Source organism: Ornithorhynchus anatinus, chromosome X1, assembly GCF_004115215.2.
Source record: "Ornithorhynchus anatinus isolate Pmale09 chromosome X1, mOrnAna1.pri.v4, whole genome shotgun sequence".
Classification (NCBI taxonomy): Eukaryota; Metazoa; Chordata; class Mammalia; order Monotremata; family Ornithorhynchidae; genus Ornithorhynchus; species Ornithorhynchus anatinus.
The window spans coordinates 77464053-77489697 of NC_041749.1; the positions used below are offsets into that span (position 1 = coordinate 77464053).

The 25645-nt window shown below is 44.4% G+C and overlaps 1 protein-coding gene across 3 annotated transcripts in view; it reads left to right on the plus strand.

The window, feature by feature from the left end:
• The window catches only part of PTPDC1 (protein tyrosine phosphatase domain containing 1), a 111063-nt gene that overhangs the window by 22502 nt on the left and 62916 nt on the right, over window positions 1-25645 (plus strand). Inside the window, exon 1 of one of the 3 annotated variants that reach the window (XM_007655402.3) lies at window positions 10044-10094. The exons of the other annotated variants lie outside the window; for them this stretch is intronic. The gene's annotated coding sequence lies outside the window, so the exon portion shown is untranslated. Of the gene's footprint in view, window positions 1-10043; window positions 10095-25645 lie in introns of those variants that run through there. 3 annotated transcript variants of the gene reach the window in all.

The window sequence follows — 25645 nt, forward strand, 5'->3', positions numbered from 1 at the left end:
CCCCTTCCCTCATGCTGAAAATGAAAAGCTGGCTCCCACCAAGTGAAGAACTAGAGGGAAAGTAGAGGTTAGTTGGCACAACCTGAAACATCAGGATGAATGATAAGAAGGGTAACCATCCCATGTTTCCACCAAGCGGCATCTACCCAGTCAGAGACAGCGCTGATCCAAATAGACCATCGTTTACGTTCATATGTGTTCCGGAGGCTCCGAGTTCCCCCTCCTATGTTATGCTTTCACAGTCCATGAACAGATGAACTTCACTTCTCTGTGCCTCAATTACCTCATCTGTAAAATGGGGATCGAGACCGTGAGTCCCATGTAGGCCACGGATTGTGTCCAACCTGAGTAGCTTGTATCTACCCCAGCACTTAGTACAGTACCTGGCACATAGTAAGTGCTTAGCAAATACCATGAGAAAGAAACAAGCAGAAAATAGATAAAGGGTCATTGGCTCAATCACTGAATCAAGTGGGCCTCAAAAAGCAGGAGAAAATTCCTGGTTACTAATGTTAGGATTCATGTGTCTTCTGATGGAGATATCATTAGGGATGAAAGAACTACTAAATTTTGTATTTCAAATGAAGTTTCAGATTTTTGCACCTCTAAAATACATGCAGAAACATCATTTATATACATCGGTGGTTTACAGAACAAGTAGATGCCTCGTTAAATTGACCAAGTTTCCCGCAGTTCAGGATTTTGCCAGGCTCTAAAGCTAGCTCCTGATGTGCGGCCTCAACGGAGATCAATGAGGCAGCCTCCATTAGTTCAGCACCCTACCTACAGCGTGGGAGGCATATGGGCAGTTTTGATGAACTTAACAACAATTAAAAATCCAAGGAGGAAGTGGAGGTTAAAACAAACAAGACAATCAGCTACCTTCTTAAGCCTTTGTATTATTGCCAGGGCTCAACACAGTCCCTAGCAAAACTGCCCCGACTAAAATTCAATAAAGATCTTTTAACTGGTTGATTTGAAAATCACATTTTCTTTAACTGAAAAAAGAAAAAAAAGGCAGTATTCAATGAACAGTATTTTGTGTGAGTTATGTAGCCTGAGGCTTCTTGAGGTTTATTCCTTTCTAAGGCTGATTCATGAACCGATCTTGAGTAAATATTTATATATATGAGTTTGGGGATGAGTTTTCTACGAAGAGCAAACAAACTTATATTGCACCTTCTAATACCTTACAGTCTAGAAAGCAAGCGTAGGGTAAAAACAGGTAAGATACATGACAGTGAATGCTTTGTTACATTAGCCTTCCACCCAAATAGAAAGTAAGGAATCATTTACAAATGATTCCGTGGCAAGAGACTGTGTCTGCTAACTAGAAAATCTAAAATTCTAAAATTAGAAGCTATAACTCATAGGTTTGAAGAAGCAAGATTATCAGGATATTTTTCCTTTTTCCAGTTTTATAATTTTCATGGGATTCCCTTATACCAATTTTACAGAACTTGTATATGTTAAATGATACAAGGGGAAACTACTCCAAAGCAGAGAACAGTTTCCAAACTTTGCCCACCTTTCTTAGACACTAATTGCCAAGTAGGCTTGTTGCCCAGTTTTTCTAATTAGGGTGTCCAAGATGCCTGGATTCTTCTAAGAATGGAGAATCAAGGGATTAGCACTGGAGAATAATGCCTTTGTGACTCCAATAATTAACTATTGCTTTCCAACATGTCAACTACTTACATGCAATAATTTGTTATGAAACCTGTTTGACATATACACTGATGAAACTGTAAATATCACTTCATAAAATCTAGTTTAATAACTACCTAACCATTGTCTTCTTTATGGTTTTATCTATCTGTATAAAAAGGATAAAGAGAGGACTACGGCTCTCCCCACTCAGAAACTGCATTCCTCCCCCTAAACTGTTACCCTTCTTCTTATTCCCGTCTCCTCCCCACACGGCCACAGGCATCCAAGCTCCTGCAGCAGCAAAAATCCTTGCCAAAGCCATACCTCCCCTCCCCCCCGCCCCCCCCCCCCCGACATTCCTGCCCTGCTCCCATACAGCAACAGTTTTGAAAAGCAACATGTCCTACTGAATAGAGCATGGGCCTGGGAGTCGGCAGGACCTGGGTTCTAATCCTGGCTCCACCACTTGTCTGCTCTGTGACCTTGGGTGAGTCACTTCACTTCTCTGTGCCTCATTTACCTCATCTGTAAAATGGGGATTGAGACAGTGAGCCCCATGTGGGATGTGGACTCTGTCCAACCTGATTAAGCTTGTATCTATCCCAATGCTTAATGCAGTGCGTGGCACATATTAAAAAATATCAGCTGTATTTACTGAGCACTTCCTGTGCACAGGGCACTGTACTAAGCGCTTAGGAGACTACACTATAACAGGATTGGTTGACACATTTCCTGCCCATGAGAAGTTTACATCCTCTTGCGATTCATTTCATACACGTGTCCCACTCAGTGGCACACTATTGAGGTGAGCAGAGCTTCAGTACGGATGGACTGACTTCTTTCCAGGACTGTGTTTGTGATGTTTTCTAGCCCTCTATGTTGAGTGCACCACAGAGTTGAAACTGACAGAACTAAAGAAACTGAGTAAGGCAACTCACAACCACATAAAAGACTGGGGAGAGTTATAGTTCTGTAGAGCTGGAGTTGAAGTGTAAATTGTACTGCCCAATGGTTACCCCACTCTGACTGCTACCCAAAGGACACACTACTGGCCGTCTTAATTTATTTTTACTTTATCATTGCATCGTAGGCAAGTGAGCTGCCTAGGTAACAGAATTCCAGATCCAGATTGTTCCATTTTGCCAATAAAAATATTTCATTGTGTATAGTATTTCTCTGATGCAGGCAGGGCCTGGGAAAACACCACGATAAATGTGAAACTCAAGTAATTGCATCCTTAATTGGATTGTGTAGTTGCATGGTTAGTCAGATTTCACTGAGGATTAAGGGAGTCACTGAAGTGCAAATTACTTCTGAACTGTTCTAAATGGTATCCCATGGCCTCCCACAGGGCCTAATTTAATCCTAGGGAGTTGTTTATTCTCTGGCAGGATCTGGCTCCATGCATCTATAGTGGAATCAGGAATCATACCTAATGGACCCATGTACAGGCCTAAATTTTAAGGCCCTAGCTTGACCCAAGTTTGCCATGAGGTAGAACAAGAGTCAGTTGATCAGTGTTGTTTATTGAGTGCTTACTGTGTGCAGAGGACTGTACTAAGCACTTGGGAGAATACAGTACAGTTGAGTTGGTAGAAACATTCCCTGTCCATGAGGAGCTTACAGTCTAGAAAGGGAGATAGACATTAAAATAAATTATGGATATGTACATAAGTGCTGTGGGGCTAAAGGTGGGGTGAGGACCAAGTACTTAGAGTATACAGATCAAAGTGCAAAGATGACAGGAGAGAAAGAGAGAGAGAGAGAGAGAGTAATGGAAATGAGGACTTAGTCAAGGTAGGCCTCTTGGGGGAGATGTGATTTTAATTAAGGCTTTGAAAGTGGGGTGGGTGGTGGTCTGTCATATAAGAAGGGGGTGGGAGTTCCAAGCTAGAGGGAGATCATGGGCAAGAGGTCGGCGGTGAGATAGATGAGTTGGAGGTATGGTGAATAGGTTGGCATTAGAAGAGCGAAGTGTGCAGACTGGGTTGTAGTAGGAAATCAGCGAGGTATGTTAGGCGGGGGAGAAGTGATTGAGTGCTTTAAAACCGATGGTAAGGAGTTTGTTTGAGTTGGAGGTGGCTAGGCAACCACTGGAGGTTCTTGAAGAGTGGGAGACAGGAACTTAACATTTTCTTAGAAAAATGATCTGGGCGGCCGAATGAAGTGTGGACTGGAGTGGGGAAACACATGAGGCAGGGAGGTCAGTGAGAGGCTGATGCAATATTCAAGGCAGGATAGGATAAATGCTTGAATCAGCATGGTAGCAGTTTGGATGGAGAGGAAAGGGTGGATTTTGGAGGTGCCGTGAAGGCAGAACTGACAGGATTTGATAGAGTGAACATTTGGGTCGAACGAGAGAATTGAGTCGAGGATAATGGCAACCTTGTAAGGTGGAAAATAGTGGTGTCATCCTGATGGGTAAGACGGAGAAGGCTCAGTTTAAGAGGGAAGATGAGGGGTTCAGTTTGGGACATCTTATGGTTGAAGTGTCAGCAGGACTCCTAAAGGCAGGAGGAAATGTGAGATTGCAGAAGAGGGGTCAGGGCTGGAGAGATAGATTTGAGAAACACCCATATAGAAACGGTAGTTTAAGCCATGAGAGCGAAGGAGTTCTCCAAGGGAATGGGTATAGATGGAGAATAGAAGGGGACCCAGAACTGAGCCTTGAGGAATTCCCTCAGTTGATGGGCGGGAGGCAGAGGAGAAGTCTGCGAAAGAGACTGAGGCTGAGAGGCCAGAGGTTAGCACAGTTTTTGACATATAGTAAGGGCTTAAATGCCAAAATCATCATATTTCCAGGGGGAAATAATAACAATAATTGCGGTATTTGTTAAGTGCTTTCTATGTGCCAAGTGCTGGGGTAGACAATCAGTTCCCACATAGGGCTCACAGTCTAAGTAGGAGGAAGAACAAGTGTCAAATCTCCATTCTGCAAATGAGGGAGTTGAGGCATGGAGACGTTAAGTGACTTGCCCACAGTCACACAGCAGAAAAGCGGCAGACCTGGGATTAGAACCCAGGTCTTCTGACTCCCAGGCCCACCACACTGCTGCTGAACTGGGGGTGGTTCACAGCTCAAAGGCAGCTGAAAGGTCGTTCGTTATGGGCAGGGAACATGTTTGCTAATTCTGTTGTATCATACTCTCCCAAGCGCTTAATACAGGGCTCTGCATATAGTAAGCACTCAGTAAATACGATTGATTGATTGTGAAGGATTAGGAGGGAATAGAGGCCTTAGATGAAGTAGGTGATTTTTTTCCAGCTAGATCCAGTATTATTTTCCCTCTTCCCTTCCATATTTGCCTGTCCCTGCGTTCAGACCCTAGGGAGGGTTCCTCGTCCTCCTTCCTTCCTCTTCCCTCCCTTCTCTGTGAGTAGCAGCATGGCTCAGTGGAAAGAGCATGGGCTTTGGAGTCAGAGGTCATGAGTTTGAATCCCAGCTCTGCCACTTGTCAGCAGTGTGACTGTGGGCAAGTCACTTAACTTCTCTGTGCCTCAGTTCCCTCATCTGTAAAATGGGGATTAAAACTGTGAGCCCCACGTGGGACATCCTGATTCCCCTGTGTCTACCCCAGCGCTTAGAACAGTGCTCGGCACATAGTAAGCGCTTAACAAATACCAACATTATTATTCCATGTTGGGGGTCTCAGAATCTGGCTCCACCTCCTGCTCTTTCCCCACCTCTGGGTCAGAATTTGGGGTTGTGGACAATCAAGTGACAAACAGGGGAATTAGAGCCATCTGGGAGGCCTGGGCAGGAGGGGGGCTTCCTGAGGGTCAGTGCATTTTAGTTTTGGGGTTTTTTTTATATTTGTTAAGCGCTCACTATGTGTCAGGCTCTGTACTGAGCACTGGGGTAGATACAAGGTAACCAGATTGGACCCAGTTCATGTCCCACATGCGGCTCACACTCTTAATCTCTATTTTACTGATGAGCTAACTGAGGCACAGAGAAGTTAAGTGACTTACCCAAGGTCATGCAGCAGACAAGTAGCAGAGCTGGGATTAGAGTTCAGGTCATTCTGATTCCCAGGCCCATGCTTTATCCACTAAACCAGGCTGCTTCCCAGTTGCTTTTAGATCAGCTGCATCTGTACACCGGCACCCTGGGGTCAGGGTGAAGTTTTCTGCTTTCACTTAGGTGTAGGGAAACTTTGGAACTTGGTCTTAGCCTAGACCTTTTAAAAAAATTACTGACCTTTTGGTCAAACCCAAAAAGAGAAGCAATGTGGTTAAGAGCACGGGCCTGGGAGTCAGAAGGACCTGGGTTTTAATCCCGGCTCTGCCATGTGTCTGCTGTGTGACCATGGGCGAGTCACTTAACTTCTCTGTGCCTCAGTTCCCTCATTTTAAAAATGGGTATTAAGACTGTGAACCTCATGTGGAACAGGGTCTGTGTCCAACCTGATTTGCTTGTAACAACCCCAGCGCTTAGTAAGTGCTTAACATTATTATTATTATTATTATTTGTGCAAGGCTCTTAACAAGACCTCCTAACCTGAATTCTACTACTTACTCTATATCATCATCATCAGTAGTGGTAGTATTTATTGAACACATAGAAAGCACTGTGCTAAGGATTTGGACTATAGGCTGTCAGCTCGTTGTGGGCAGGGAATGTGTCTACCAACTCTATGTCATACTCTCCCAACTGCTTAGTACAGTGCTCTGCACATTGTAAGCACTCAATAAATACCTTTGACTGAAAGCACATGTTTCCTGTCCTCAGGGGTGTACAATCCCTCAGGGGTGTACAGGGGAGATTAGGCTTGCAGTATTTTTACTAAGGAAGTTGTGTGGGTTAGGGTTTGACCTGATTAAGTTGCCTCTGTATCAAGACTACCCCAGATTTCCAACTAATCTCTTAAAAATTGAATGTTTAGGGATTACAAAAAAATTCAACCTCCCATTTACCTTCCCCTATATCACTCTGTCACTTGTCTCTTGCCATAAACCATGGCACCAGCAACAGATCAAATGTAACAAGAAGCAGTGTGGTCTAGGCCTGGGAGTCTGAAGGACCTAGGTTTTAATCCCACTTCCACCATGTGTTGGCTGTGTGATCTTGGGCAAGTCACTTCATTTCTCTGGGCCTCAGTTACCTCATTTGTAAAATGGGGATTGAGACTGTGAACCCCATATGGCCTTGACCTTGTATCTACCCCAGTGCTTAGAACAGTGTCCCTCCCCTCTCCTCCTCCCACCCACTGTTCTTCCCCCATCCCCTCCCCTCAGCACTGTGCTCATTTGTATATATTATTTATTACCCTTATTTTGTTAATGAGGTGTATATCGCCTTGATCCTATTTATCTTGGTGATGTTGTCTTGTTTTGTTTTGTTCTGTTTTGCTTTGCTGTCTCCCCCGTTTAGACTGTGAACCTGTCAATGGGCAGGGATTGTCTCTGTTGCCGAATTGTACATTCCAAGCTCTTAGTACAGTGCTCTGCACATAGTAAGCGCTCAATAAGTACTATTGAATGGATGAATGAATGAATATGGGACAGGGACTGTTTCCAGCCAGATAGACTTGCATTTACCCAGAACTTAGGACAGTACCTGGCACATACTAGGTGCTTAACAAATATCATTAAAAAACCTGCATAAGTAAGCACATCATAAGGACACTCATGAAAAGGTTCTTTGTAGAAATTCACAGAACCTCTATAGATGCTGTGCATTTGCCTGGCCATGAATTAGTTTTTCAAGGGTCTCCAGCTCCTCTCTCACCAGCTTCCTAGCACCTTTGGGGATATTTTTTTTGAAAGGTGTTAGGAATGCATGCCTGCACACAAGTAGTAACATATTTTAACATTTTTTGAAAGGTGCTAGGAATCTGGGGGTGAAAGTACTACCATGGAGAAGCAGCATGGTCTGGTGGAAAGAGCACAGGACTGGGAGTCAGTGGACTTGGGTGCTAATCCTGGCTCCTCGCCTTGCCTGCTTTGTGACCTTCAGCAAGTCACTTAACTACTCTGGGCCTGTAAAATGGGGATTGATTCCTACTCCCTCCTTAGACTGTGAGCCCCATGGGGGGCAGGGAAGGTGTCTGATCTGATTATATTTTATCTACCCTGGCCCTTAGCACAGTGCTTGGTACACAGTATGTGCTTAACAATGACCACTATTATTATTATTAGCAGTAGTAGTAAAGAAGATGGTCAAGGAGCATAGATGCTAAAGGCACCAGAATTCAATGTTGGGGTGTGACCACTGAGTCTGAAAATCTCTAGGGGAATCTTCTCTTCCTTTGGTACTGGTAAAGGCTATGGGCTGATGGAGGACTTAATTTAAAGACGTAGTGCTGGGCTCCAGAGCTGAAGTGTGTACACTGAGTTCTAAAAAAATTAGAGGGGCGGATTGCATTTATATCTGGAAGCAGCCGTTGACCCTCAAAGTCCCTAAGTTTGGGAAGATTCTTCCAGAGATGATACAGAAGCAGGGAGTTGGCTCCTGCATGCTCAAATTCATTAATTCATTCATTCATATTTATTGAGCGCTTACCGTGTGCAGAGCACTGTACTAAGCATTTGGGAGAGTACAATACAACAATAAACAGACACATTTCCTGCCCACAACCAGCTAATTGGCTTGTGGGGGTCCTCGGGTTGAGCTAACTAGAATTAACCTATTCATGACCATGTTCTTTTTAAATCATGGGAAAAGACTGGATTATGGATATGCCTGTTTCCCAATCTCTCTCTCTCTCTCTCTCTCTCTCTTTTTTTATTGGTACTTGTTAAGAGCTTACTATGTACCAGGCTCTGGACTAAGCACACTGGAGTAGTTACAAGATAATCAGATTGGACACAGTCCCTGTCCCACTTGGGGCTCACAGTCTAAATTGAAGGGAGGAGGATTTAATTCCTTTTTCACAGATGAAGTAAAAGAGGCTCAAAGAAGTTAAGTGGCTTGCCCACGGTCACACAGAAGAGCAGGGATTAGTAGCCAGCTCCTCTGACTCTAGGCTCATGCTGTTTCAACTAGGCCACGCTGCTTCTCTTTGGTCTAACTAGCTCCACAGGTCTGGAGGGGCACCCATTCACATCTAGTCTCTCTCTCTCTCTCTCATTCACCTTTCCTCCTCTCCCCAAAACAAGATTCATTAACCTGGCCAGAAGGGTGGAAGAGACTGTGTCAGATTTTAGAGCTCATTCTCTGAGGATTTGGTGCTGGCACTTTAGTAATAGTGCCAAGCAGGGTGACTTTGAGTGTGATTTAAGATGAGTGTTTTATTTGAAAAAGAGTGAAAACAACAACAAAACCCATTTTTGTTTGAGCACTACTTGTCTGGTCAGAATGCCCATGCTTGGGTAATGCTTGATATGTGCTCCACAAAGTGACTCAAGCCCAGGCCCTGCCCTCTAGGTACATACAGTTTACACACAATTTTACATGAGTCTATCCAATATTGAACAAATAAAGTAATGAATTATTTCTGTAGAACCCCCGGAGCCATTGTATTTGTGTAGTGGAAGAGTGAAGAGCCAGGGGAGCTGAATGTTCAGAATGAAGGAAAATGTCTACCTCTCCTAGTTAGAATGGCTTCAAGGTAGATTTGAGAGTCTTTTTAAGTGACAGAGTGTGGAAACTTTGGTGAGCTGAAAGAGAGAGGTCGTTCCAAGCATAAGGTGTGGTCCGTGAGATCTGTGACTGTGGGAGTAGGACAGTGTCTATTAACTATTTTTATGTCTGACAGGCTACGGACTTCAGATTAAAATAATGTTCTGCTGATTGCCATTTAAATCTGTGTTTTATCAGATGGTGATGATATAACATCTGACCCAGACCATCTGAAAAGAAAATGGGGGTTGTGAGTCAGCCAGCTGTTTGCCAGAGCAAATTGACCAGCTTCAGAACTGAGATCTGTGTGTCTCTGTACAAGGCTGCGGTGAATCATTAGAGCTGAATCGAGCAGTGTTTGCGGCTGTTTCTGATGGCTTTATTTCAAGTTGGGATTTTTGTCTTTGAAAATATCATTAGAACAAATGTAGCACATTTATCACAATCGCTCTTTTCAGAGTTCGTGCTCAAGTTGTCATAATGCTACACCTGGTGCATTTTACAGTTATTTTCATTCTATTCTAAACAACAAATGAATCACTGAAGTCTCTATATGTGGTAAAAAAATCCTCTGAGATCAACTTCAATAATACTGGAAAAGTAGTAGCATTTATAATGCTGTCAGTTCTGACTGAAAATGTGTTTTCACTACGTGTTTTGGATCGAGCGCAACAGTAGAATTAGGGAACGGTCTTCTGACAATGAGTGTGAAAGCTTCTTGGGGACGGGAATCATTTTACTAACTCTTTTGTACTCTCCCAAGTGCTTAGTTCAGTGCTCGGCACACAGGCACTCAATAAATAATATTGATGGTAATGTTTCAGCTTACCACGGTGTCAGAAGAAATGGCTGTGTGCATATGCGTGACGTCAAACGTGGGGTGAGTACTACCATGTGTGTTTTCCTTGAATACAGTATTCTGCAGGAATACAACCACCACATTATAGGAGAACTGGGTGGTTCATATGTGTTGCCTGTGAACTGAATCCGTCGTTTAAACAGTTACTTGGAATTTCTGCTTGAGTTAGGAGTTTGACTTCAGACTCATGATCAAAATCTGGCATGCCAGTTGATACAAAGCTTTCAAAAAATCTCAAGGTTTTTGTCTTTTTCGTTTTTTTTAAATGGTATTTGTTAAGCCCTTACTATGTATGCATGTGTATACGTAGTAAGCACTATGTGTGTGCTTACTAATACAGCGCTGCAGTGGATACATGCTAATCAGGTTGGACACAGTCCTTGTCCCTTGTGGGGCTCACAGTCTTAGTCCCCATTTTACAGATGAGGTATCTGAGAGACAGAGAAGTTACAAGGTCACAGAACTGACACGTGGCAAGCCAGCATTAAAACCCAGGTCCTTCTGACTCCCAGGACTGTACTCTATCCACTAGGCCACGCTGCTTCTCTATTTAGCGATGGTAATATAATTCTGAATCAGCGAGTCTTCAAAAGCAAAAATATACATTTGACGGTTGCTTTTTTCCCCAGGGTGTTTCTTAAACAGTTAATTCAGCCTCACTTCTCCCTTTGTGTATAAATGGAAGCAGGATCATGCCATCCATTTAATTGTTTTCTCTATGAAACCACTTCATTGTTCTAGCCTGATTACTAGAATTGACCTTTCTGAGATACGGGGGTGGTTTCATCACTCATGAATAGTACAGCCGCCCTTTCTAGAGGCAGATAAAGTCTAAACCCATGATATAGTTATTACATATTCACTTTATCCAGCCCTTCATCTATTAAATTGTTCTTGGGGTTTTAAATCCACTCATTGTTTTATTAATCTCTCCCGTACCACACTGTTCCAAATTGGTCCTTTAGGGACGGTTCTAATTGACAGGGAAGGGGGAGGAAGAGCCAGAAGAGAGAATGTAGGAAGAAGACATTTTGAGACTGAATAAGGAGGATTTGTTTAAAAAGCAGCCTACTTTGATGAGGAAAGTTAGAGACTATTGTGTTTGAAAACAGTTGCTATCTTACCTTGAAAGCAGACTGAAATTTAAAGATGAACTTGGTTTCTCATTCTGAAACTCTTCTATCTAGAAATGGAATTGAACCGAACCTAATCAACAAGTGTTAGATACACAGTCTTTGCTGAATTTGCCGTGTAAACACAAACGCACTTCACTTAGGAAAAGGTGGCAACCCTATAGATGTTGGATAAGGATAATCGATCAGTGATATTTATTCAACAGTTACTGCGGGCAGGACACTGTACTAAGCCCTTGGGAGACTATGATCTGATAGAGTTTGTAGACGCGATCCCTACCCTAGAGGAGCTTACAGTCTGCCCTGTCAAATCTCTTTGGCACTGTCTAGAATTTCACTGGTCGCTACTTCTCGATATTATAAAGTGCATGGAAGATGCTTTTAAAGCAGACACGGTTCAAAATTTGTGAATCAGGATGCTGCCCTCTATTGCGGTGGTTCCAACGTCATCAAGGGAGTACTCCAGTTTGAGGCCATTTTTTGGCTGAGCTAAGTGGTTTCATGCTGATTTGAAAATTGACCTGCCTTATGATCAACTACTTTCAAGATTAGTTGCACAGGTTTAAAGTTAGCATGCATCTGTCATTTGAAAGTGAGTGGTGAAAAATTAAGTGGGTTGCGAGACTGCTGCGAGATACTCGAATTAATTTGCCGTGTTAGTTATGGACTTAAAACTTTAATCTGAGCAGATTCATAAGGCAGACAAAACATTTTCTCTGTCGTGCTCATAAGTGACTCCTTCAGCTTAATTGGGAGTGCAGCTGGAATCAGAAATCCCAATCATATGTCCAGCAAAGCCGGTTTGGACAATCAGGGTCTTGATTCTCGCTGTCCTTGGAGGATCTTTTTCAGGCAGTGTTACGTGTATGTTTCCAACACCTAAAGGTACCTTCCGTGTGCTGCAAAAGTCTCGGTTCTGTTCAGCAAGGGGTGAATCTCAGTGGCCTGGCTATGAAAATTTGGTTTCAGAATTCGTGCTGCAATTCTCAATTATTGCTTTCTTCAGGCTGGGTTTGCACCTTTTGAATTTCAGTTTTCTCTGAAATGGCATTCCAACTTGTCCAGCATCTCAGCATGAATCTGAATGGCCAGACTTGATGAGGTATCTCAGTCTTCTGGATGTTGTCTCAATCCCATTTTTTAGTGTGCTCTGCTTGCGTAGAGAGCTGCTTCTGAGTGATCTCATGCTTCAATATCATCTGCATGTGTTCAATGTTTTAGCTGAGATTGAACAGATTTCCATCTGTTCTATACTTAACTCTGTTCCAGGTCAAAGTTTATTGGTTGTCATATGGTGCAACATAAAAAGAAACATAATGAAGTGTCTTGGTTTGATAACACAACCTCAGTTAATTCTGCCTTAACATCAGAGGGATTTGATGTTTTAGATCCAGATCTGCTCACATACTGTCCCAAGGGGCCAGTGGAGAGTGGTATCCACATTTTCGTGGAATGGTATTAACTCCCACAGATATAACTACCACCTCCATGCAGATGACTCCCAAATCTATCTCACTGGCTCTGACCTCTCTCTTCTGCAATCTCTCATTGCCTCCTGCCTCCAGGACACCTCTTCATGAATGTCCTGTCGACCCCTCAAATTCAATACGTCCAAAACAGAACTCTTCATCTTCTGTCCCAAGTCCTCTCCACCACCTGACTTTCCATCACAGTTGGCAATAGCCCCAGCCTCTCCATGTCTCAGGTCCATAACTTTGGCATTATCCTTGACTCCTTCCTTTCTTTCAACTCACATATTCGGTTTGTTGCCAAATCCTTGTCAGTTTTCCTTCCTCAACATTTCCAGTATCTGCTCAATCAGTCCATCAATCAGTGGCAATTACTGAGCGCTTACTGGGTGCAGAGCATTGTACTAAGCACTTGGGAAAGTACAACATAATAGAGTGGTAGACATGATCCCTGCTCCCAAGGAGGTTACAGTCTAGAAGGGGAGACAGGCATTAAAACAGCGCTTTGCACACAGTAGGTGCTCAATAAATATGATTGAATTAATGAAAATAAATTACAGATAGGGACCTGGCAGATTGTCAGGGTATGTACATAGATGCTGTGGGGCCGAAGGTGGGGTGAATATCAAGTGCTTAAAGGGTGCAGAGCTGAGTGCCCAGGCTACATAGAGGTGGCTACCATGCTGGTCCAGGCACTTGTCATAGCCTGACTTAACCACTTGCTTCCTCCTGCTTATTTGACCTCCCTGCCTTCACTCTCTCTTCTCTCCAGTCCGTACTTCACTCTGCTGCCGGGATTATTTTTCTTAACCATCCTGCTCGTGTCCCTCTATTCCTCAAAACCCTCCACACATTCTTCTCCACGTCAAGCAGAAATGATCGGCTCTCTCTTTCCTACTTATCCACTCTCTTCTTCGACTACACACCAGCTTGCATTCTTCACCCCACTTGAATTAACCTACTCCCTGGACCTCGTTCTCATCTTTCCCTTCACTGACCTCTTGTTTGTATTCATTCATTCATTCGATCTTAAGTATTCATTGAGCGCTTACAGTGTGCAGAGCACTGTGCTAAGCGCTTGGGAGACAACAGTACAACAATAGACACAGTCCCTGCCCACAACGAGCTTCCAGTCTAGAGCTCATAGCCTCCCCACTACCTGAAACTCCCATCCCCTGCATATCCAACAAACCACAGCTCTCCCCGATTATTTTCTAATGTCCCCTTAGTTGCCTCTTCAGCACTCCTATTCCACACCTAAGCACTTGAGCACTCGAAACCCCTTGTCGCACTTATTCGCATATCTCATACTCTATTGCTTCCTCCTCTCTGTAATATATTTCAAGGCTTATCCCCCATGCAAATTGTAAACTACCTGAGGACACATATACATTAATCCTATCATCCTCTCCAAAGTGCTTAGTACAGTGCTCTGTGCACAGTAGGTGCTCAATAATACAATTTTTTATGGAATGTGTTAAGCACTTATTATGTGCCAAGCACTGTACTAAGCACTGGGGTAGATACAAGATACTCAGGTTGGACACAGTCTCTATCCCACTTGGGGCTCACAGCCTAAGATTGACAGGGAAGCAATGGAGAAGACTGAGTCGTCATCACAGTTTCCTCTCATTTGCTGCTGCTGTGTCTCCATCTGTCCTTTTTCTCATTGGCTCTCTATCTTTTTTACTTTTCAGCTTCGCCCCCATCCCACTTTGAGCTCCCCAGCAAGTTGGAGAAATCAGTTAAAGAGATTTTCCTGAAAAGTTATCTTCAGAGATATTAAGTAAAGCAGTAGTCCAGAAAGTTCCTCCAGCTTAGTCTATGGTTTCTCCTTTGGGATTTCATTCATTCAGTCATTCAGTCATATTTATTGAGCACTTACTGTGTGCAAAGCACTATACTAAGCGTTTGGGAGAGTACAATATAACAATAAACAGACCCAGTCCCTGACCACGGTGAGCTTACAGCCTAGATGGGGGGAGGCAGAATTAATATAAAGAAATAAATGATGGATATGTACATAAGTACTGTAGGGCTGGGAGGGGGGAAGAACAAAGGGAACAAGTGAGAGTGAAGCAGAAGGGAGTGGGAGAAGAGGAAAGGGGGAGTTTAGTCAGGGAAGGCCTCCTGGCCTTCAATAAGGCCTTAAAGGGTGGGAGAGTAATTGCCTGTTGGAATTGAGGAGGGAGGGCGTTGGAAGACGTTCCAGGCCAGAGGCAGGACGTGGGCGAGGGGTCGACGGTGAGATGGGCGAGGGGTCGGCGGTGAGATAGGCGAGATGGTGGCACAGTGAGAAGGTTAGCATTAGAGAAGCGAAGTGTGAAGACTGGGTTAGAGTAAGAGAGTAGCAAGGTGAGGTAGGAGGGAGCAAAATGATTGAATTCTTTAAAGCCAATAGTGAGTTTTTGCTTGATGTGGAGGTAGATGGGCAACCAGTGGAGTTTTTCGAGGAGTGGGGCAACCTGTCCTGAACGTTTTTGTAGAAAAATGATCCGGGCAGCAGAGTGAGTATGGACTGGAGTGGGGAAAGGCAGGAGCACGGGGAGGTCAGCAAGGAGGCTGATGCAGTAATCCAGGTAGGATAGGATGAGTGAGTTGTATTAATGTGATAACAGTTCGGATGGAGAGGAAAGGGTGGATTTTAGTGGTGTTGTGAAGGTAGGACCGACAGGATTTAGTGATCGATTGAATAGGTGGGTTAAATGAGAGAGAGGAGTCAAGGATAATAATAATAATAATAATAATAATATTGGTGTTTGTTAAGCGCTTACTATGTGCTGAGCACTGTTCTAAGCACTGGGGTAGACACAGGGGAATCAGGATGTCCCACTTGGGGCTCACAGTCTTAATCCCCATTTTACAGATGAGGTAACTGAGGCACAGAGAAGTGAAGGGACTTGCCCACAGTCACATAGCTGACAAGTGGCAGAGATGGGATTCGAACTCATGACCTCTGACTCCAAAGCCCGTGCTCTTTCCACTGAGCCACGCTGCTTGGATAACGCCAAGGTTACGGGCTCGTGAGACAGGAAGGATGGTGGTGTTGTCTACAGTGATGGGAAAGTCAGGGGAAGGGTAGCGTTTGGGTGGGAAGATAAGGAGTTCTGTTTTGGACATGTTAAGCTTGAAGTGACAGGAGGATATCCAAGTAGAGATGTTTTGAAGGCAAGAGGAAATGTAAGACTGCAGAGAGAGAGAGAGAGATCAGGGCTGGAGATGTAGATTTGGGTATCATCTGCATAGAGGTGGTAGTTGGAGCCATGGGAGCTAATGTAAGGCTATAAATTATTTTCTCCTCTCTCCCTCACCTCCCCTTTTTCAAGATTTCAGCAGAAATTATATGCTCCTGGTGCCTTGCCATGTTTGATTGCCTCTCATAAAGCGTTAGTAACATTCCAAGATCACTCCGACTGAGCATTGCAGAAAGGGTTAAGTACATTATTGTCCACAACCAAGTCCTGATTGCCAAATAATCGTCAAATTGCCCCTCTTAACAGGCATTAGTGGCTTTTTCTTTCTTTGAGCCAATTTGCTCCAACCTTCAATCACAAGAGAGATGGGCTTTGGGTGCACAGTCCACAGAAGGCTTTAGTAGTACCGAAGAAACCAAGGGTATTGTGCGAATGTCAACGAGATGTTAAATTAGCTTTGCTTTGCCTTGCCTTTCTACTACTTATTTTTCTTTTCTGTGAGCTTTCCTTTGGCTCTGGACTTGATTATTTATCTCTTTTTGTTTGGAACCAATGGCAATTTGCTGGGCATAAGAGCTTTTGCACTCGAGGCCAGGTCAGTTCTTGGATCTTCCAGTATTATTGAAGCAGTCAGGCTTTCCAGTAAAGAACTCAATAATATCTTCACAGGCAGTGATGACTAAAGATTTAAAGTCACATCTATTTTTGTTAGCATGCTACAATTTTGGTTGAGATTTATGAACTTTCCAATTAAGCAGTAAAGAAGAAGAACCTGTTTTGTTAGAGTCTTTCAAAATTGACCTTGTTGGTTTAGCTGTGTTAATGTCGTTGCTTGGAAGCCAGATTGGGACATAACTGAGTGAATGGGTTAATAGTCAATCCAGAATTCTTTAGCTGCTAGAATACTGGGGGTATTTCAGTCAACTTTGTGATTTTAGGCAGAAAAAATGCCATGATCAATGCTATTACTAAGATTCTGGCCGTTGCAATGTTGCCTTATACAGTAGACAGTCAAAAAACCCCAACCGTTTGAAACTTGCAATCCCAGATATCAGGGCCCCGATGAACTGTACTTTCAGGATTGTGCCCATCTTGCCCCTGGCTAGAAATGGAGTAGAAGTTAATTTATTCAGTGATATTTGTTGATTGCTGACTGCATGCAAAGCACTGTACTAATCTCTGGGGAAGAATTCATTCAATAGTATTTATTGAGCGCTTACTATGTGCAGAGCACTGTACTAAGCACTTGGAATGAACAAGTCGGCAACAGATACAGTCCCTGCCCTTTGACGGGCTTACGGTCTAATTGGGGGAGATGGACAGACAAGAACAATGGCAATAAAAAGAGTCAAGGGAAAAAACATCTTGTAAAAACAATGACAACTAAATAGAATCAAGGCAATGTACATTTCATTAACAAAATAAATAGGGTAATAAATATATACAGTTGAGCGGATGAGTACAGTGCTGAGGGGATGGGAAGGGAGAGGAGGAGGAGCAGAGGGAAATGGGGGGAAAAGAGGGTTAAGCTGCGGAGAGGTGAAGGGGGGGCGGTAGAGGGAGTAGAGGGAGAAGAGGAGCTCAGTCTGGGAAGGCCTCTTGGAGGAGGTGAGTTTTAAGTAGGGTTTTGAAGAGGGGAAGAGAATCAGTTTGGCAGAGGTGAGGAGGGAGGGCGTTCCAGGACCGCGGGAGGACGTGGCCCGGGGGTCGACGGCGGGATGGGCGAGACTGAGGGACGGTGAGGAGGTGGGCAGCAGAGGAGCGGAGCGTGCAGGGTGGGCGGTAGAAAGAGAGAAGGGAGGAGAGGTAGGAAGGGGCAAGGTGATGTAGAGCCTTGAAGCCTAGAGTGACGAGTTTTTGTTTGGAGTGGAGGTTGATAGGCAACCACTGGAGTTGTTTAAGAAGGGGAGTGACATGCCCAGATCGTTTCTGCAGGAAGATGAGCCGGGCAGCGGAGTGAAGAATAGACTGGAGTGGGGCGAGAGAGGAGGAAGGGAGATCAGAGAGAAGGCTGACACAGTAGTCTAGCCGGGATATAACGAGAGCCCGTAGCAGTAAGGTAGCTACGATACAGGGGGGCTCTCTGGGGGCTCACATGCTAAAAAGAGGTGCTGGGCAGTAGGCAATGGGCAGATGAGGAATGATTGAAATACACGAAAACGATACAGCAACGACAAACACAAGAGCTCAGTAATGTTGGGGTTAAAAGCCATTTTCCGAAATCCTAAACTCTTTTGCATCTGGATTTAGTCTACACCGCAAGTAGGCTTTACTGGGAGCAGAAGTGGTCCTGGCCTTCACTTCAAATAGTTCTTTCACGTATGCGAGGCGTTTTTGCAAGTGTGTGATTGCCCCATTAGACTGCTGGGACTTGTTTGCCCAATAGCACATTAGAGCAACTGTACACGCATAGTAACAGCCAGAGGGAGACTATCCAAGCCTGGCCCGGTTCAGCTCTGTGTCAGTTTGATCCAGCCCCATGGGATTAAGATGGGCATGGCTCATGCAGGGTTTTCACAGGCACTTCATCTAGCTGGTGGAGATGCTGCTGACTGTAAACTCGTTGTGAGCAGGGAACGCGTCTACCAAGTCTGTTATATTGTACTCTCCCAAGACCTTAGTGCAGTGCTTTGCACACAGTAAGTGCCCAATAAATACAATTGATTGATTGCTGCTTCTTCTCCTACTTCCCTTGGAGAGCCCAACTGCTTCTTTTCCTCCTGGACCTGGCCCAGCCTCTCCACTCAGCAATTTCAGCCCTCCCCACACTACTTGGTGGGACTGACTAGGATAAGCTTATTTTTTTGGACTGTTAGAGAGTAGAGTCCATGGGTCCTATGGGACCTGATCCTACTGGACTGAGGAGAGCTGCACTAAGCCAAACTCAGTTAGGTTTAGGCAGCGTCTCACGAGCCCTGATAATCAGTCATTCATTCCGACAGTTTAATTCACTGGTTTTCATCGTTCGCTTTAAAAGCAATGCATTCTGGGACTTGTAATCATACAAATATGTGGGGGCCCCAGTGAAAGCACACAGACCTGCCACAGTACATATACATACGAGAAGCAGCGTGGCCTAGTGGATAGAGCACAGGCCTGGGAGTCAGAAGGGCATGGGTTCTAATCCTGGCTCCTCCACTTGTCTGCTGTCTGACCTTCCTTGGGCAAGTCACTTCTTCTCTGGGCCTCAGTTAACTCATCTGTAAAATGGGAATTAAGGCTGTGAGCCCTATGTAGGACAGAGACTGTGTCCAACCCAATTACCTTGTATCTCCCTCTATGCTTAGTACAGTGCCTGGCACATAGTAAGTGCTTAACAAATACCACATGCAAATCGAGCCCTCTGCCAGCCACTCAAAGGAGCTGCTGTAATGATAACTGTGGCATTTGTTAAGCACTCACTATGTGCCAATCACTGTTCTGGAAGAGGTACCGTAGAGAAACAGCGTGGCTCAGTGGAAAAGAGCACGGGCTTTGGAGTCAGAGGTCATGGGTTCGAACCCCGGCTCTGCCACTTGTCAGCTGTGTGACTTTGGGCAAGTCACTTCACTTCTCAGTGTCTCAGTTCCCTCATCTGTAAAAATGGGGATTAAGACTGTGAGCCCCACATGGGACAACCTGATTCCCCTGTGTCTACCCCAGCGCTTAGAACAGTGCTTGGCACATAGTAAGCGCTTAACAAATACCAACATTATTATTATTATTATTAACCAGATCAGCTACAGTATGTGTCCTACACTGGGCTCACAGTCTAAGAGGGAAGGAGAGCCGACATTGAATCCCCGTTTTACATATGAGGGAACTGGGGCACAGAGAAGTGAAGTGATTTGCCCAAGGTCATACAGAAGGCAAGTAGCAGAAGCAGCATTAGAATCCAGGTCTCCTGACTCCCAGACCCATTAGTAAACGTGGCCTTTCTTTAAGAAGCTAGCCTTGTTGTATCGTTAAGACTTAAAAATTCAGAGCCAAGACTGGCTGAACACTAAATTTTACCGAGATTGTTTGGTTTGGCATGGGCCTGGAAAATCCAGTCCATTTAGAGCAGGAAGCTCTGTCAAGATTGACATCAAATTCCTCTTTGCCCAGATTCCTCTAGTAATGAATTCCATATTCTTTCCACCTACTGTGTGAAAAATTGTTTCCTTTGGTTGAGAAACAGCATGGCCTAGTGAGAAGCAACGTGGCTTAGTGGAAAGAAAATGGGCCTGGAGTCAGAGGACCTGTGTTCTAATCCCAGCTCTGTCACTGGCCTGCTGTGTGACCTGGGGTAAGTCACTTAACTTCTCTGTGCCTCAGTTTCCTCATCTGTAAAAAGGGGCTAACATATCTGTTCTCCTTTCCCTTTAGACTGTGAGCCCCGTGTGGGCCAGGAACTGCATCTGACATGATTATTTTTTATCTACCCTAGGGCTTACCCTGACCATTTTGACGGCTTCTCTGCACCTCCTTTCTTAGGCTGTGGTGACTAGAACTGCAAGCACTAGTCCACATATCATTGTTTCTGCATAGGGCTGTAGGTGTCCTTCCCACCACCTTCTTGGCCCCTTCTCAGAGCCAAATCTTTCCCCCTGGCCCCCAGGTAGGACTAAGGTTTTGTGCTGTGCTACCTCTCTTTGCATTATGTGGGACTAAGGATCTCTTCTTTGTCCCTCTCCTGGATCCCATGCGAGTTTTGGGGTTTTGTAATTTTTTTTGGGGGGTGGTGGTAAGGAGGGAGGGAAGGGACAGGGGTGGAGGAGTCTCCTTCTGGCTTCTACATGGGAGCGGGAGGCCTCCTTTTAGCTAGTCCCTTTTTTATTCTGGCTCTTAGCTGGATCATGATATAGCAGGGGTGGCCAAGCCTCATGAACTGAATGGAAGAGCCCCGAGCAAGAGCCAGCCAGCCATCGTACTCCTCCCTGGCTCAAGCCTGCATCAGCAGGGACCCCACTAAAGGGCTGGCTCAGCAGTTCACTGCAGCCCGCAGGGGTGGTGAAATAATAAATAATAAAAACATATGTGCAAAAGCCATGCAGAAATGAATGAAGAATGGCCATTTGGCCATTCCTGCACTATATTATAGTGGAGGGCAGGCTCACTGAATAGTCAGCCACTTTGGGGGCCTCTGTGGTCTACACAGGATAGCCAGTGACAGCAGGAAAACAGGATGGGGGGTTGGGGAGGTGGGGAGAGAGAGAGAGAGAGAGAGAGAGAGCGCTAGCTAGCTGAGGCCATACCCATCCCTGCCTTTGTTCTCTATCAGGCTCCTTGCTGAGACTAGGGTGCCACTTACTACTGCAGTTACCAGGGACTGTTCCCTGGGGTTTCTGGGTTTCCGGGAATTGTTCTAACCACAGTACCCGCCATGCTAAATCAATCAATTGACCAGTCAGTTATATTTAGTGAATGCTCACTGTGTGCAGAGCACTATACTAAGTGCTTGGCAGAGTACGCTATAACAACATTGGTAGGTGAGGTTCCTGCCCACAGTGAGCTTACAGTCTAGAGGGTAGCCTGGATACTTCAGAGAGCAGCCTCCAAAATCTGTGGGAGTAGTTGTGACACATTTGGCCCCAAATGAGAAACTAGACTATATATTTAGAGAGAGAGAGAGAGAGAGAGAGTAAATGTATGTCTCTATTTCCTGGCTTTTTCAAAGATAGACAGTTCTTATTCACCAATTTCACTACCTTTTGTTCTGTTTAATAATGTATTAGGTTTCTAATTATTTTACAAAAAGTATTAGCAATTTCCAGCTTTTTAGAAAGGTGACCTCCATATAAATGTATAAACAATAAATAGCCCTTCCACAGAAATGAGTCTGACATGCATGGTATAGTGTATGCTTAGATTTTGTTTTTTAATTGCCTAACTAATTATAATGCGGTCTATAATAATCTATTCATTACAATCCACTGTTCTGTGGTGTCTTTTTTTTCTTCTGTGCTGATATAGGATTTTTCACAATGTGAGTAAATCTTCATCAAAATGGATGTAATTATCTTCTCCATGTCAGGCAAACATGTAATCAATACATTGTTATTTTGTTGCATTTGAAGTATTGTTCTTTTGACAAAAGAAAACTGTTTCCAAAGGTATAAATCAGACATTTCTGGCTCGCATTACTATCATGGAACATCTTGAAATATTTTTTCATGAGGGGATTAAGCAATAGGTTATGGTTTGGTTGCTTTGGAGGAACTCACTACTTTGCTTCAATATGAATCAATTGTATTTATTGAGCACCTACTGTGTTCAAAAACACTGCACTAAGCATTTGGGAGAGTACAGTACAGTAATATACATGATCCCTGCTCTCAAGGAGTTTATTAACTAGTGGGAGAGACGGACAGTAAAATAAACTAAAGGTAGGAGAAAGCAATGGAGTATAAAAATAGGTACAGAAGTGTGATGGGGATTAGAGGTGGTCGTGAGAACCTAAGAGCTGAAGAGGCAGTTGTGCGGCAGGGGGAAGGAGGTATAAAATGGTATAAAATGGGGGGGATAGATTAATCAGGGAAGGCCTCCTGGAGGAGATGTGATTTCAGAAGGGCCTTGAAGATGAGGAGAGAAGTGGACTTCTGGATATGAAAGGAGGACTTCCAAGCAGAAAAGAGGGTGTGAACAAGGGATCCCAGCAGGAAAGAGGAGAAAGAGCACAAGGGGCAGATTGGCTTGAGAGGAATGAAGTGTGCCAACTGCAGTGTAATGGGAGAAGAACGAGGCTAAGTAGTGCTCAGAGAGCTGATTGAGTGCCTGAAAGCTGGGTTCAAGACCTAAGCAGTGTGGCTTATTGGCAAGAGCCCGGGTTTGGGAGTCAGAGGACGTGGGTTCTAATCCTGGCTCTGCCACTCGTCTACAGTGTGACCTTGGGCAAGCCACTTAACTTCTCTATGCCTCAGTTACCTCATCTGAAAAATGGGGATTAAGACTTTGAGCCCCTTGTGGGACAACCTGCTTACAGTGTATCTACCCCAGCGCTTAGAACTGTGCTAACTTCTCTATGCCTCAGTTACCTCATCTGAAAAATGGGGATTAAGACTCTGAGCCCCTTGTGGGACAACCTGCTTACCGTGTATCTACCCCAGCGCTTAGAACATAGTAAGCACATAACAAATAGCATAATAATAATAATTATGCTTGATGTGGAGAGAAATGAGTAACCATTAGAGATTTTTGAGAAGTAGGGAGTGTGAAATATGAACTGGAGAGGGGAGAAACTGGAGGCAGAGAAGTCTGTGAGAATGTTAATGTAGTAGTTGAGATTCATTCAGTCATATTTATTGAGTGTTTACTGTGTGCAGAGCACTGTACTAAGCACTTGGAAAGTACAATTCAGCAATGAAGAGAGACAGTCCCTGCCCGACAAGGGCTTGGACTAGTGTGGTGGCAGTTTGGATGGAGAAGAAAGGGTGGATTCTAATTAAGCTAAGGAGGAAGAACTGACAGGATTTGGTGACAAACTGAATATAGGAATTGAAAGAGAGGGAAGAATCAAGGTTAATGGCAAGGTTACAGACTTAAAAGATGAGGAGGTAGGTGATGTTGTCAACTATGAAGGGAAAGTTAGAAAGTAGAGAGGATTTGGGAGGGAAAATGTGTTCAGTTTTGGATATGATGAGCTTGAGGTGTTGGCAGGACACCTATATAGAGATGTCCTGGAGGCAGAGGAGATACGGGATTTCAGAGAAGGAGAGAGGTCAGGGCTAGTGAGTTAGAGTTAAGAATCCTTCACACAGCAGTGGTAGTTGAAGCCATGGGAGTGGATGAGCTCCCCAAGGGAGTGATTGTAAATTGAGAAGGTCAAGAGGGAGACCTTAGGGAATGGGAAACAGGAAGAGCTAGTGAAAGTGACTTAGAAGGATCATCCAGAGAGGTAGGAGGAGAACCAGAGGAGGACTATATCAGTAAAAACAAGATTAGATAGAGATTTCAGGAAACAGAGGTGGTTCACAATGTTAAAGGCAGCTGAGAAGTTGAGGAGAATTATGATAGAGTAGAATCTGTTAGATTAGGTGAGAATGAAGTCATTGGTGACTTTGGAGAGATCAATCTCAATGGAGTGAAGGGGATGAAAGCCAGATTTTAGAGAATTGAGGAGAAATGATTGGGGCAGCTGGAGTTTCACTTCCTGTTCAGATATCCCAAGTATGACAACTGTATCTCTCTGGGTTTTTTCTTTCTCACAATTACCTTGTTTCTAACCCTAGACAGTAAACTCTTTGAGGGCAGGGATTGTGTCTAGGGATTCTGTTGTACTCTCCCAAGCCCATAGTACAGCATTCTGCACATTCTGCACACAGAAGGTGCTCAATAAATACTATCAATTGATCATTTCATAAGGTCTAAGTACTATAAAATGGAATCAATCCATAGTGGACCAGAATTTTCACATCTTCAATCTGTGGTCACCCACATTTTAATTGATTTATGTATTTGTTTTTGTAGCCGTAGTGAAAATTCTCTGGAAGTTCTGATTTCTATATTTTGTTCTCTTGGCTTTCTCCATATTTTCTCAATCTTTTAAACATGATTTCTATATATTTTTGCTTCAGTTATTCAGTGCTAGTAGAGTAATTATCTGGGCAACATCAAACATTTCTTAATTGATTTTGATTTTTGTATTGTGGTAGATACGAGATCATCAAGTTCAATGTGGGACTCACAGTCTAAGAAGGAGGGAGGACAGTGAGAGAACTGAGGAACAGAAGAGGTTACACAGCCGGTATGTGGAGTAGCCAGGATTAGAACCCAGGTCCTCTGACTCCCAGGCCTGTGCTCTTTCCACGAGGCCACGCTGCTTCTGTGCTGCATATGTGATGCGTTAAAATAGTTTAATATAGGTGTAAATGGCACCCATCTCTACCAGGCTGATTGGGAAGGGGGAGAAATCCTGCCCCCTCTCCCTCCTCCTCCCTGCATGGTGGCTTTGCTGGGGATTGGAGGACCTGGAGCTCAGTTAGAATGCCCTTCCTGGAGGGCTGCCAGAGCACTGGATCCAGAGGTGACTGCTGCTGGTGTTGGGAAAGGGTGGAGGGGGGCTGCTTTCTCGAGTTTCTGGAGAAGCAGCATGGCCTAGTGGCAAGAGCATGGGCTTTGGAGTCAGAGGTCTTGGGTTCTAATGCCATCTCTGCCACTTGTCTGTTGTGTGACCTTGGGCAAGTCACTTAACTTCTCTGTGCCTCAGTTACCTCATCTGTAAAATGAGGATTGAGACTGTGAGCCCCATTTGGGACAGGGGTTTGCCCAACCTGATTGCGTTGTATCTACCCCAGTGCTTAGAACAGTGCTTGGTTCATAGTAAGTGCTTAAAAAATACCATTATTATTATTATTATTATTATTATTATTCTAGAGTTCCAGGGGGCCTCTTTGCAGAGAGCAGTCCCAAGCCACCGACAGCACCTCCTGCCCGGGTCAAAAATCTGGGTGGAAAACAGGAGTGGTGGAGAGACTGTGAAGCTCTAGACTGTGAGCTCACTGTGGGCAGGGAATGTGTCTGTTGTTATATTGTACTTTCCCGAGAGCTTACTTTGTGTTCTGCACACAGTAAGCACTCAATAAATCTGATTGAATGAACAAATGAGTCACTGCCTTCCTTCTGCTGCCACAGTCAACAAGCTGTTTGAAGAGCAAATCATCGCCAAGTCTCCAATGCCCTATATCTAGTCAAGTAGGTGATTCAGATCAGGATATGAGAGAAAAGAGAAAAATCCGTCCGCTCTCCTGTCCCCCAAAGCTGCTGGGCAGGGCGGCTCCTAGGAAAGGGTGACTTAGTGGGCTCCACACCTCCCACTG